At 36.9% G+C, this 12,702-nt stretch overlaps 2 long non-coding RNA genes across 2 annotated transcripts; both read left to right on the top strand.

Annotated features, from left to right (window-relative positions):
* Window positions 1-3,471: 3,471 nt before the first annotated feature.
* Window positions 3,472-9,356, top strand: LOC311290337. Its single transcript, XR_014627361.1, has 3 exons — window positions 3,472-3,580; window positions 9,068-9,246; window positions 9,324-9,356. It is a non-coding gene; the product is annotated as an uncharacterized lncRNA (long non-coding RNA).
* Window positions 9,357-11,505: 2,149 nt separating this feature from the next.
* Window positions 11,506-12,381, top strand: LOC311290974. Its single transcript, XR_014627491.1, has 3 exons — window positions 11,506-11,550; window positions 11,776-11,943; window positions 12,031-12,381. It is a non-coding gene; the product is annotated as an uncharacterized lncRNA (long non-coding RNA).
* Window positions 12,382-12,702: the final 321 nt, after the last annotated feature.

The raw sequence follows: 12,702 nt of genomic DNA, 5'->3' as shown, positions 1-12,702 counted from the left end.
AGAGCGTCCTCTATTTATTTTTGCGAATTATTTTTGGGTCATTCAATTTGATTGATTATATTCACTTATTTTTTCCCGGTTTTATCATTCTAAGACCGACGAGCCCCCATGTAATGGATTATTTCACAATTAATACCGTTCCAAGTTATCCTATATCCTATCCAGGACGTAAAATAGCCCCGCGGTAACTACAGCGCCTATCCTATAGTTGTGCCATTTAAGAGTTAGATGATCAGTCTTTACAACTTCGTATTCTATTATAAAGATAATAAACCACAATCATAATAATTGACTATAAAAATAGTTCATTATAATGACAATAGATGTCCCTGTTGTAATATAAGTCTATCTTTTTAGGTACCCTTGAACCGTGTTTGTTATACAACAATAACCCTGTCGTAACTGCCACTTTGGCTAGGCTAATTAAATCAATCAAATATCACAGTGCATATATTTTCTTGTTAGAAAAGAGATGCTCACCTTTCCTGTGATGTAGTCTTTCTTCAGTTGTGGGTCTTCCTGATCCCGTGTGAAGAAAGGGACAGTACTCAAAAATCCAAGTTCCAGTCCAATGATTATAATAAATGTTTAACAATATTTATTAAAAGAATCAAAGTGAAAAGAATACTTGTTACAGATTATAATATAAGTACTAGTCTAACAGAGGAATATTTAGCTAAAGCATATGGCTTCTTGCGCTCGGAAAAGCTGGAGTCCCGAGTTGGAGATGCAAGGAAGAGCTTCGAGTCCTGTCCGGTCCCCTTCCTTTATAGTCCGATTTCAGGTGTCTTCATCATATTTACTGTAAGGCACACATGATCTCAACATTACATGAACAACTGCTGTTTTCAGCTTGTCTCTAACAACTTTCCCGATGTCCGCATGACTGTCCAGTCAGCGGTACTTCCCCAGAAGATACAATAGCTTCTCTGTATGTATAGACAATGAAACCTTCTCATCGCTCTCTCATGTGACTTGAGAATAGCAGCAATGGGCAAAAACTCTTAATTCAGTACAGTAATGTTAAACAGTCATGTGTTTTAGTAACCCAGAAAGCACATCTGCAGCATTATTAGTTACAGGCTTTTTATTGTGACCCTTTCTGCGTTGCCGTCTATTTTGGGGGTTGGGCGAAGTGAATGAAATGCCACTTTCAGATGGAGCCTCGTGACTTATCATCACAAATTGTTGGTTTATAATTAATAAATGTAAAATATTGTAATATATAATAAAAGCAATGCCACCATTTTTTTTTTCTTTTTTTTCTGGCATCCTGTTCTCGCGGTAAGTCCTGTCGCGCTTTCAATGCTATATCTCGTCTTTGCACGGTAGGTTCTGGTGTTCTGGTACATCATTTAGATAAAGAATTTTTCTTGGAATCATTGTACTTTTTTGTGCATCATGTTCACACGTCTATCAGGGTTGTTATATATATATATATATATATTTCATTTATTTCCATTTATTTTATTTTTTATTAAGAATAAAAGCCATACCTAAAACCTATTGACGGGTGCTAATGATACCTGATGATATGCTGCTATAGTGGCCTACGTCCATTAGCATGTTAGCTAATACTTTATAATTTGGGGTTTATCAGATACTTTATGACCTGGGATTTGTGTTAGACTGCCGTAATAGACTAATTAACTCAAATGAATAAGAATGTTAAAACTTCGACTAAGATGAAAAGAAGATTTGGTTAAAACTCTAATAACTTGTCATTAACATTTTTTATTAATTCAGATAACCTGTATTATCTTATATCAGTACTATTTACAATCAATGGCATGTGAACATTAAATCTTTTTATTTTTGTAATATCTTTCTTTGTTTTTCCATAGGTTATAACGAACCCAACATCACTTTTAAGAACTTTATCTATCTATCTATCTATCTATCTATCTATCTATCTATCTATCTATCTATCTATCTATCTATCTATCTATCTATCTATCTATCTATCTATCTATCTATCTATCTATCTATCTATCAGCTATATAACGAACCCAACAGCACTTTTAAGAGCTTATCTATCTATCTATCTATCTATCTATCTATCTATCTATCTATCTATCTATCTATCTATCTATCTATCTATCTATCTATCTATCTATCTATCTATCGATCTATCTATCTATCTATCTATCAGCTATATAACGAACCCAACAGCACTTTTAAGAGCTTATCTATCTATCTATCTATCTATCTATCTATCTATCTATCTATCTATCTATCTATCTATCTATCTATCTATCTATCTATCTATCTATCTATCTATCTATCTGTCTGTCTGTCTGTCTGTCTGTGTGTCTGATCTATCTGTCTATCTCTGTTTTGATCTGTGTATCAATATCTCTCTTTACCTTTTTTATATAAAATTAACTTTTTTATATAGATGTGAATAATTCCATCCTTAGACTTTTAATGATGGAATTTTGTTCCACCACAACAACCTTTCTGGTAATGTTTAGCTACATCAAAATTATGTTGAGTGTATGTGTATCTCTTTATGTTTATTTCTTTCTCACATTTTTTTTTTAGCAGGTCCACTTGTTATAGAAGATGACTTGACGGGTGGCCCTGCAAATGCCTCTGAGACAGCTGGTATACACTGAAGCAAAATATTGATTAGTGTTTCATATTTAAAAATTAACTTTTTTATATAGATGTGAATAATTCCATCATTAGACTTTTAAGTGCATACACAGTTATATACTTTTAGATGTAAATCTTGATTTTGTTTTTTTAAATATATGTTTATTAATTTGACTTAGATACCATTCTTGAAGAGCTAAAGAGGCTGTTGGACACTAAGGAAGTTGATGATAATGTTATGCCAATGCAAGATCATCAACCTCGGTCTGCATCCAATGACTGGACCATTAGAACTGAAATGAGGGAGGAGAGATGGAAAGAAGCTAGATCTTCACTTGTGGAGAACATTTTGAAAGGAGAGGATGCAAGTTCCTCATCCTGCCAACAGTGTAGATCAAATGCAGCTATTGTGCGCTGTAGGGACTGTCTCCCTTACCCTTTCCTCTGTGCCGATTGTGATGAGAGAAGACATGGTAGCTTCTTTGTTCTCCATAATCGGGATTCTCTTGTCTCAGGTTTTGTACAACCCTTACCTCCATCCACAGGATTCTGCCAGGAAGCTGGTCAAATTTCTGTTAAACATCTTGGTAAGATAATGTTATGCTTAGTTGTATTGTTGTTTTATTGTGCTCTTAATAAATGATGTTTTTAAATATATCTTATTTTTTGCACAGTTCGACTGCTGCCTGTAGAAATACCTGCCCATATTTGTGATTGCAGTAATGGGACAGTCCCTGTTTCTTCAGGCAGGCCCATGACCCTCATCACTATGAATGGAAAGGAAGATTTTTGCATCACATTTTTTCTAATATTTATTACCATTTCCTTATTGTCTAATAATTATATGTAGCTTGTTTTACTCCTGTAGGCCGTTACAACCTTAGCATGCCTCACTTGTCCTGTGCTTCGTGTGGACATTCACGAGAGACGTCTTTGTCAGAACTTCAGAGGAGTGGTTACTGGCCTGGCAACATCCCTGCAAGTATGCTGTTCACAACAGATGTGCTCGTCTCATTTCAAGAGATGAAAATGGCATCACCAGGGATGTCTTTTCAAGCATTTGTTAAAATGCTTGATGAGAAAACAATTCTCTTTGGTAGAGTAAGTATTTTATTTGTTTTTAAATTTGATTTATCATTAACCACTGGCAAGTAAAATTACTATTTTCTTTGAAAGTAGTAGAAACCTTTTCATGTATAGATTTAACAACTAAGATATTGAATATAGTGAAAATTATATACAATATGATTCTCAATTCAGCTATGTACACTAGCCTTAAGTCAAGTCAAGTCATTTTCATTTATATAGCGCTTTTAACAATGTAGATTGTCTCAAAGCAGCTTTACAGAGATAAATGTATAATTTAACGTAAGATTGTTTTGGCTTTATAGCGGTTCTTTAATAAAGTTATTTTCCAGCTAAAGTTAGTTTTGATTGATTCGCTTCCGTCGCAACGATCATTTGTTTTTAAATTAGGGCCGCCAAGACGACACCATTCTCTCTACACAGACTTTAAACGCGAACCTGTGAGAAACGCTGATGGCGTTCAGATGCGCATTAAGAACGGGTTCTATAGTTATGTGCGTTTGAATATATGTGTGCAGGTTTGGAATTCCCTGCAAACCAAGCCTAAACAAATTACTGGTGTTTTCTTATAGTTTTGATTCAGAATTTTATTTTATTTTATCAATTCGGGGTAGATACGCAAATTGATTTTTCCCGACGACGCGTTATCTGTAGAGTGGGAAAGGGATCCTCCATAGGGAGAGACTAGTTGGCACTTCAGCACTGCGTTGACATCGGGTCCAGGCGAAGGTCCTTCATCAGATCTGGAAACGGCCTGGATCCGGCAGGCTGCGGGAAAACCTTGGGATAAACAAAGACACTAAAATTAGCGTAGATGCCATTCTTCTCATGATGTAACAAGTACATCAGGATTTATGGGAAGTGTTCCCGGTTCCAGCTGACCTAATCTATGCAGCCTAATATTGAATTATAGAAGTCTATAATGTATTATGTGAACGCTATGTCAAAGAGATGTGTCTTTAATCTAGATTTGAACTGACAGAGTGTGTCTGCTTCCCGGACAATGGTAGGAAGGCTGTTCCAAAGTTTTGGTGCTAAATAGGAAAAGGATCTACCGCCAGCAGTCGATTTAGATATTCTAGGTATTATCAACTGGCCGGAATTTTGAGATCGCAATAGACGTGAAGGAGTATAATGCGTTAAGAGCTCGCTCAAGTACTGCGGAGCTAAACCATTTAGTGCTTTGTAAGTAATCAGCAATATTTTAAAATTGATGCGATGTTTAATAGGGAGCCAGTGCAGTTTTGACAGAACCGGGCTAATATGGTCATACTTCCTGGTTCTGGTAAGAACTCGAGCTGCTGCGTTTTGAACTAGCTGTAGTTTGTTTATTAAGCGTGCAGGGCAACCACCCAGTAGAGCATTACAATAATCTAGCCTTGAGGTCATGAACGCATGGACTAATTGTTCCGCATTTGTCAATGAGAGCATATGACGTAATTTAGATATATTTTTAAGATGGAAAAATGCGGTTTTACAGATACTAGACACGTGACTTTCAAATGAAAGATTGGTATCAAAGAGCACACCCAGGTTCCTAACCGACGACGAAGACTTAACAGAGCAGCCATCAAGTGTTAGACAGTATTCTAGGTTATTACGTGAGGAAGTTTTTTGTCCAATAATTAGAATCTCTGTTTTTTCAGAATTTAGAAGTAGGAAATTACGAGTCATCCAATTTTTTATATCAGCTATGCATTCTGTTAATTTAGTGAATTGGTAAGTTTCGTTAGGTTTTGAAGAAATATAGAGCTGAGTATCGTCGGCATAACAGTGGAAGCTAATTCCATGTTTCCTAATGATATCTCCTAATGGTAGCATGTACAGAGTGAACAGCAGCGGTCCTAGTACTGAGCCCTGTGGTACGCCATACTGAACTTGTGATTGATAAGACATCTCTTCATTTACTGCTACAAACTGATAACGGTCAGATAAGTATGATTTAAACCATGCTAGTGCAATTCCACTAATGCCAACATAGTTTTCTAGTCTATTTAAAAGAATGTTGTGGTCAATGGTGTCAAACGCAGCACTAAGATCGAGTAACACTAATAGAGAGACACAACCACGATCGGATGATAAGAGCAAATCATTTGTTACTCTAACGAGAGCAGTCTCAGTACTATGGTATGGTCTAAATCCGGACTGAAAATCCTCGCAGATATCATTTCTTTCTAGAAAGGAACATAGTTGTGAAGATACTGCCTTTTCTAGTATCTTTGACAGAAAAGGTAGATTCGAGATCGGCCTGTAATTGACTAATTCTGAAGGATCAAGTTGCATTTTTTTAACAAGCGGTTTAATCATAGCCAGCTTAAAGTTTTTTGGTACGTATCCTAGAGACAAAGATGAATTAATGATATTAAGAAGAGGATCTATGACCTCTGGAAGCATCTCTTTCATTAGCTTAGTCGGTATAGGGTCTAACATACATGTTGTAGATTTAGATGATTTAACGAGTTTAGTAAATTCTTCCTCTCCTATAGCAATGAATGAATCAAATTTTTCCTCAGGGAGACTACAATGCACTGCCTGATGCGATACTGTAGTAGACGGTTGCATAGTTATAATTTTATCCCTGATATTATCAATCTTATAAGTGAAGAAGTTCATAAAGTCATTACTGCTGTGCTGCTTGGAACCTTCTGTGTTTGAAGCTTTCTTTTTCGTTAGTTTAGCCACTGTTTCAAATAAATACCTAGGATTATGTTTATTTTCTTCTAATAGGTTTGAAAAATAAGCAGATCTAGCAGCTTTTAAAGCCTCTCTGTAAGCAATCGAGCTCTCTTTCCATGAAATGCGAAATACCTCTAATTTTGTTTTCTTCCAGTTGCGCTCCATTTTTCTGGCTGCTCTCTTAAGGGTCCGAGTGTGCTCGTTGTACCACGGCGTTGGATTATTTTCTTTAATCTTCTTTAAGCGCAACGGAGCAACTGTGTCTAAAGTGCTGGAAAAGAGAGAGTTAAAAGTTTCTGTTGCAATATCAAGTTTTTCTAAGCTATCCGGGATGCTAAAATGATGAAACTGATCAGGAAGATTATTAATAAAGCAATCTTTAGTAGCAGAAGTGATAGGTCTCACATATTTGAAACACGGAGTTGGCTTTGCAGCCTTGGCTATAAATGTAATTTACACGAGACTAGATAATGATCTGAGATGTCATCGCTCTGCTGCAGAATTTCAACGGCATCAACATCTATTCCATGTGATAATATTAGATCTAGAGTATGATTACGACGATGAGTAGGTCCTGACACGTGTTGTCTAACTCCAATTGAGTTTACAATGTCTTTAAATGCCAAACCCAATGCATCTTTTTCATTATCGATGTGTATATTAAAATCACCAACAATTAGTACTTTATCTGCAGCCAATACTAACTCTGATAGAAAGTCCGCAAATTCTTTGATAAAGTCTGTATGGTGCCCTGGTGGCCTGTATACAGTAGCCAGCACAAATCTCAAACGTGATTTATCGTTTACACTATATATTTTTACATTAAGCACCAATGCTTCAAAAGAATTATATTCGAAACTTGATTTCTTAGTGGTTTTGAAAATATTACTATAAATTACAGCAACACCACCCCCTTTGCGTTTAAGACGAGGTTCATGTTTATAACAGTAGTCTTGCGGGGTGGACTCATTTAAAGTAATGTAATCGCTTGGTTTTAGCCAGGTTTCTGTCAAACACAGCACATCTAGGTTATTATCTGAAATCATATCATTAACAATGAGTGCTTTTGAAGTAAGCGATCGAATATTCAGCAACCCAAGCTTTAGCATTTGCTCATCTGTATTATAGCTGTTTTTTATTTGTTGAACATCAATTAAATTTTTAACCTTAGATAGGTTTAAACATTTTTTGGATTTCCAAAATCGGGGAACAGACACAGTCTTTATATGATGATAGCTAGGTGAAAGAGGCTCTATGTGATGGGATTTATCTGACCTGGGTGACGCGAGGCCGCTAGCAGACGGTTGGTTTAGCCAGTCTGTCTGCTTCCTGACCTGGTGCCCAATTTGTCATGTTTGAGCTCTAAGACTATGAGCCATATTACTAGATAGAAGAGCAGCACCATCCCAGGAGGGATGAATACCATCTCTTTTCAACAGGTCAGGTTTGCCCCAAAAACTTTTCCAATTGTCTATGAATTCTATATTATTACACGGACACCACTCAGACAGCCAGCGATTCAGTGAACACAATCTACTAACTATCTCATCACTCCTGCGAACAGGAAGGGGGCCAGAGCAAATTACAGTGCCTGACATCGTACTTGCAAGTTCACACACCTCTTTAATATTAATTTTGGTGATCTCCGACTGGCGGAGTCGAACATCATTAGTGCCGACATGAATAATAATCTTAGAGAATTTACGATTAGCATTAGCCAGCACTTTTAAATTTGCTTTGATGTCAGGCGCTCTGGCTCCCGGCAAACATGTGACTATGTTCGCTGGTGTCTCTATTTTCACGTTCCGTGTGATCGAATCACCAATTACTAGGGCACAATCAACAGAATTCTCAGTGGGTGTTTCACTGAGCGGGGCAAATCGATTTGTTGTGGTAATCGGAACGGAAGAGTGGTTTTTTGATCCGCGACTAGAGCGATCCCTCACTGTCACCCATTTGCCCGGCTGCACAGGCTCTACTTCAGCTGGAACCGAATCATGTAAAGAGTTCACTATGCTATGCGCATCCAAAATAGTATCTAAAGCTCTAGCACTCTTACTATCCTCAATTAAAGTTTGGATGCGTGTCTCTAATTCTGAAATCTTCTCTGTCAGCCTAACTGTCTCCTTACATTTATCACATATAAATCCTACATTGCCAACAGAGAAGTCTATGCTAAACATGTGACATGAAGTGCAGGTGACAATAACAGGACAAGACATTACTCACCGTGTTTGTTGACTGAATATTACTTACCTGAGCTTTTATTAACTCAAAGGCGCGAGCGCGCGAGAGAAAAATAAATAAATAAAACAGCTGAGCGCACGGGTGGCGCGTTAACAGGCTAGCAGTAGCGAATTAGCGTGTTGTGCTAGTAGTAATGGAAGCTAGCGATGTCAATCTGAGATGTTGGGTAAGCTGTATTTAGTATAAACAACTACAAATTGTAGTAAATGATGGTTCAAAACAAAGAAATACGAGGCTAAGACGGAGCTTACAGCACCGAAGCAAACACACTCACAGCAGGCAGCGAGGCAGACAGGAGCAATCCAAACTTAACTGATGTTAAAGTTAAACTATCCTTTATGATTATCCTTTTAACCTTTTGGAGATTAATTTAAAAGAATATGAGTGTTTTCAATGCTACATATAATCAAACATGTTCTACCCAGTAAAACACCAGTATTACATGTGCTTAATTTTGCAGAGTGGAAAAATATCAGCCAATGTCTTTAGCTGCAGTTTTAATGAATGGGTTGCAGCAAGATATGCAGTGGAAAAGATGTGCCAGGAGGAGTTTTTCACTTGTCCAGCATGCACTCCAGACATGCTAGCTGTATGTGTTGACGGAAATCGCAAACACTATCGGTTTAAAAACACAGCAAGGTACTTTTTTTAAATAAAGTGATTTTCTTAATTTTGAATTATGTGTTAATATACGTTCTTGATGTGTTTCTCGATAGCACAGAGAAAAGAGGATTATTTGACCATATTTTTATACAAAGTGATGTGGAGGTGTCTGACTTTGTGGACTTGGTCCGCAACAACAATGATCACGTAAGTATTTTTATTTATGTTAGCATGATCACGTAAGCATTTTTATTTATGTTGGCAGATATTACTAGATAATTTCTTTTACAGCTTTTCACAAACAATTTTACACATTCCTTAAACTAAATGTATTGCTTAGAAAATAATTAAACAGATCCAGAAGATAAAATATGATGCCCTCTGACAACATGCTATGTGCATTTTTACATTATGACTACTTCAGATATTTGTGGTCATTGTTTTAAAATTAGCTTGGATTGAAGCAGTCAATGTGTAGTTTTTTAAAGGCCATAATATACCAGTTAACTCAGTCAATATGTACAATACATGGTGAGATGGATTTGTTTGTTCAAAGCATTAATCATTTTTGAGAAATCTGTAAACTCATCTTACAAAAGCTAATGTGAATGTTCTGTAAATATTGAATCTTTTTTGTTGATCATGTGTAAAGTCCTGTCACATTTAGAGTGGTCTATTTAGCATCTCTTTTAAGCTTTTTTAAAATGTTTATAATTTATATGATCTAGGTGTCGGGAAGAGGACTGTGTGGTGCATCACAATGGACAGCAGCAAAAGAATTGGCCAAGAAATCAAGCAGCAAACTGGATGAGGAGGGATTAGAGATTGCTGTCTGTCGCCATGGCATTCTCCTTATGGCCTTAAACATGTTCCGAGGGGAAATTTTTGCTTACCCACTCTTTCTTCAGAAAAAACTTGCAGATATGTCACAAGGGAGCATTACATTTTTCTGTTCAGATGTAGCCTGCAAATACTTCCCATATCTCCAACGTGTGTCTAAACAGTGCCCTGAGCTGCAGTCTTTACTGGACATGCATCCTTTTCTGTCTGTGATGCATGCCAAAGCACACTCTTGGAAATGTGAGGTATATTGCCATGCGTTTTAAACATGTAATAATAAGAAGAAATGCACAAATTTTAAATGCGTTGATTTTGTCGGATTTAAAAACTTGTTAGGTCAAGTACAGTGGGGCCTACCAGGAAGGAGCTGGGTCAACTATTGGTGAGGAAGTGGAGCAGGTGAACAGCTTCCTATCTAGAATTGCTGTTACAAGCAAATACATGTCAAAATCAGGTTTGTTGAATTAAGTATGAATAATATAGAATGACTTTTGTTATATACGTACCTCTCATTACATTTTCTTATATTTATGTTAGCTCTAGTTAACAGATATACAAAGGTATAACTTTCTTCTCAGTCACATATTGCAGTTGGGATTTTTAGGTTTTACTCATTTATTCCTATCTTAATTAAAGGTGTAAAAAGTAAATCAAAGTCAATCAGTAGTAGGGGCCGTGTCTACTCATGATAGGGGAGAAGAGAGTGAGAAAAAGAGGGAAGGAAACATTACAAAAGAAGGGAATATCACTGGAAAAAGACCAATCAAGGGAGGGGTGTGTTTGTTTGAGTTTATTTTAAATATCCAGTGTTTCATAGAAATTGTTTACTGCACCTGTAAATGAAATGCAGGACTTTTTCAAGTTGACTTTGTATTTTGTAGACTCAGAAGGCTCTTCAAGTGCAGCAACACACCTTGGAGGCATTGAAGACAGAGCTAACACTTCAAGATGATACTGTTCATCAGTGGGTTTCAGATGTACAGCAATGGGCAGAAGGTATTGTTTTGATTTGCTTTGTTATTATTCTTATTATTGGCAGGTAACACATTAAGCTGCTTTTATGCAATTTCTTGTGTAGAAAATGACCGACACGGGAGTGGTGATACGAGAAGGTTGCAAGAAGAAATAGAGGCACTAACAGTCAGCATCAAAAGGCGTACACAGCGTCTGTACAGTCAAACAGGTGAAACACAAACATTGGGAATTTACCATGTTATTTTTTAACTATTATGTCATTGGATGTCACATTGTATATGCATTTATTTCTTTGTAGCTAAAAAAGTGCTGTAATGCTGTAATGTTTTTTATTTTTATTTAATTCAGATAGCAACAAGCGACGCCATTCTTTGCGACTCAGAAGGAGTGAGGAAAAGAAGAAGCTAGCTGCTGCAGTGGAAGAATACAACAGCATAGCGGATCCATCCCAGCAGCTTGGCTCAGTCGAATTTTTTTTTACAGCTGAGACTGTTGCTTGGCCTTGGCAAATCCCTTGCAGTACTGGTATGTTCTATATAACAGGGCAATTCAGTTATGTTCCCAGAGAGCCACAACCAGCAGAGTTCAGTTCCAACCCTAATCAAACACATCTGCCTGCAATAATCAAGCAATCCTGAAGACCTTGACCAGGAACAAAATTGAATAGCACTATTCTGTAAGACAAGTCTATGTCATTGTTTTTATGAGCAGGCACTGTATATAATGACTCTTTTGTTAACCTTATTTCAGAATTGGCTCCATTTCTCACCAAGAGGAAGGTGTTTGACAAGGTGATGGCAGTGAGACGCCTTCAGGAAGAGAGAGGTCTAATTTGTAAGGAGATGAAACAGCACTGGACAGTCCTGACACAAAAGATGTCCAAATTTGAAGCACTGATTAATGAGATAAGTTCAAAATGTAAGAAAGTCTTTAAACATTTATTTGCGCTTGTGTATACAGTATATAGCATTGTATTTTTTCTTAATGTATCCTTTTGTTTTTCAGCTCTTTTTCCAACACTGTCTGACACTGCATGCAAAGGTCTCCTCTGCATTGTTTGAAAGAAACATTATGAACTTAGGCATTTAATGCAGTTGGTAAAGGCAGGCTATGTAAAAATTTTCAGCCAACAAGATTTGATGTCTGAAGAAGAGAAGCTTGACCAGGAAGATGACTTGCAAGAGGAAGGGCTCTCAGAAAGCGACAACAGCTCAGATGATGAACAGGATTTTCCTTAAAGGTGGGGTATGTGATTTGCAAAATCAAAAATTTTCATTTCAGTGCTTCTAACTCAGTGGCTGTAAGTGGGTTAGGAATAGGATTTCAAGTGATTTTGAAAAAATGGCCAAAAAAGAGAATCACATACCCCACCTTTAATAAGGAACTATCACGATTTGTCTAGGAACAGACCGGGGTGTCTTTGAACAATTACCTTATAAATTCCATACGGCTAATATTACATCTAAAAAAACTACTTTGATGATTAAGATCAATGGAGCTGTCTAAGATTCTGTAATGGAGTTTACATTCAGTGTGCATATTTTGACACTTAATAGTTACTCAAGGCACTTTGCTCCTGTCTGCCTCGCTGCCTGCTGTGAGTGTGTTTGCCTCGGTGCTGTAAGCTCCGTCTTAGCCTCGTATTTCTTTGTTTTGAACCATCATTTACTACAATTT

Source organism: Rutilus rutilus (genome assembly GCF_951802725.1).
Source record: "Rutilus rutilus genome assembly, chromosome: 5".
NCBI lineage: Eukaryota > Metazoa > Chordata > Actinopteri > Cypriniformes > Leuciscidae > Rutilus > Rutilus rutilus.
Note: the sequence above shows the minus strand (reverse complement) of the source record. Positions and strands in the feature narration are given on the sequence as shown.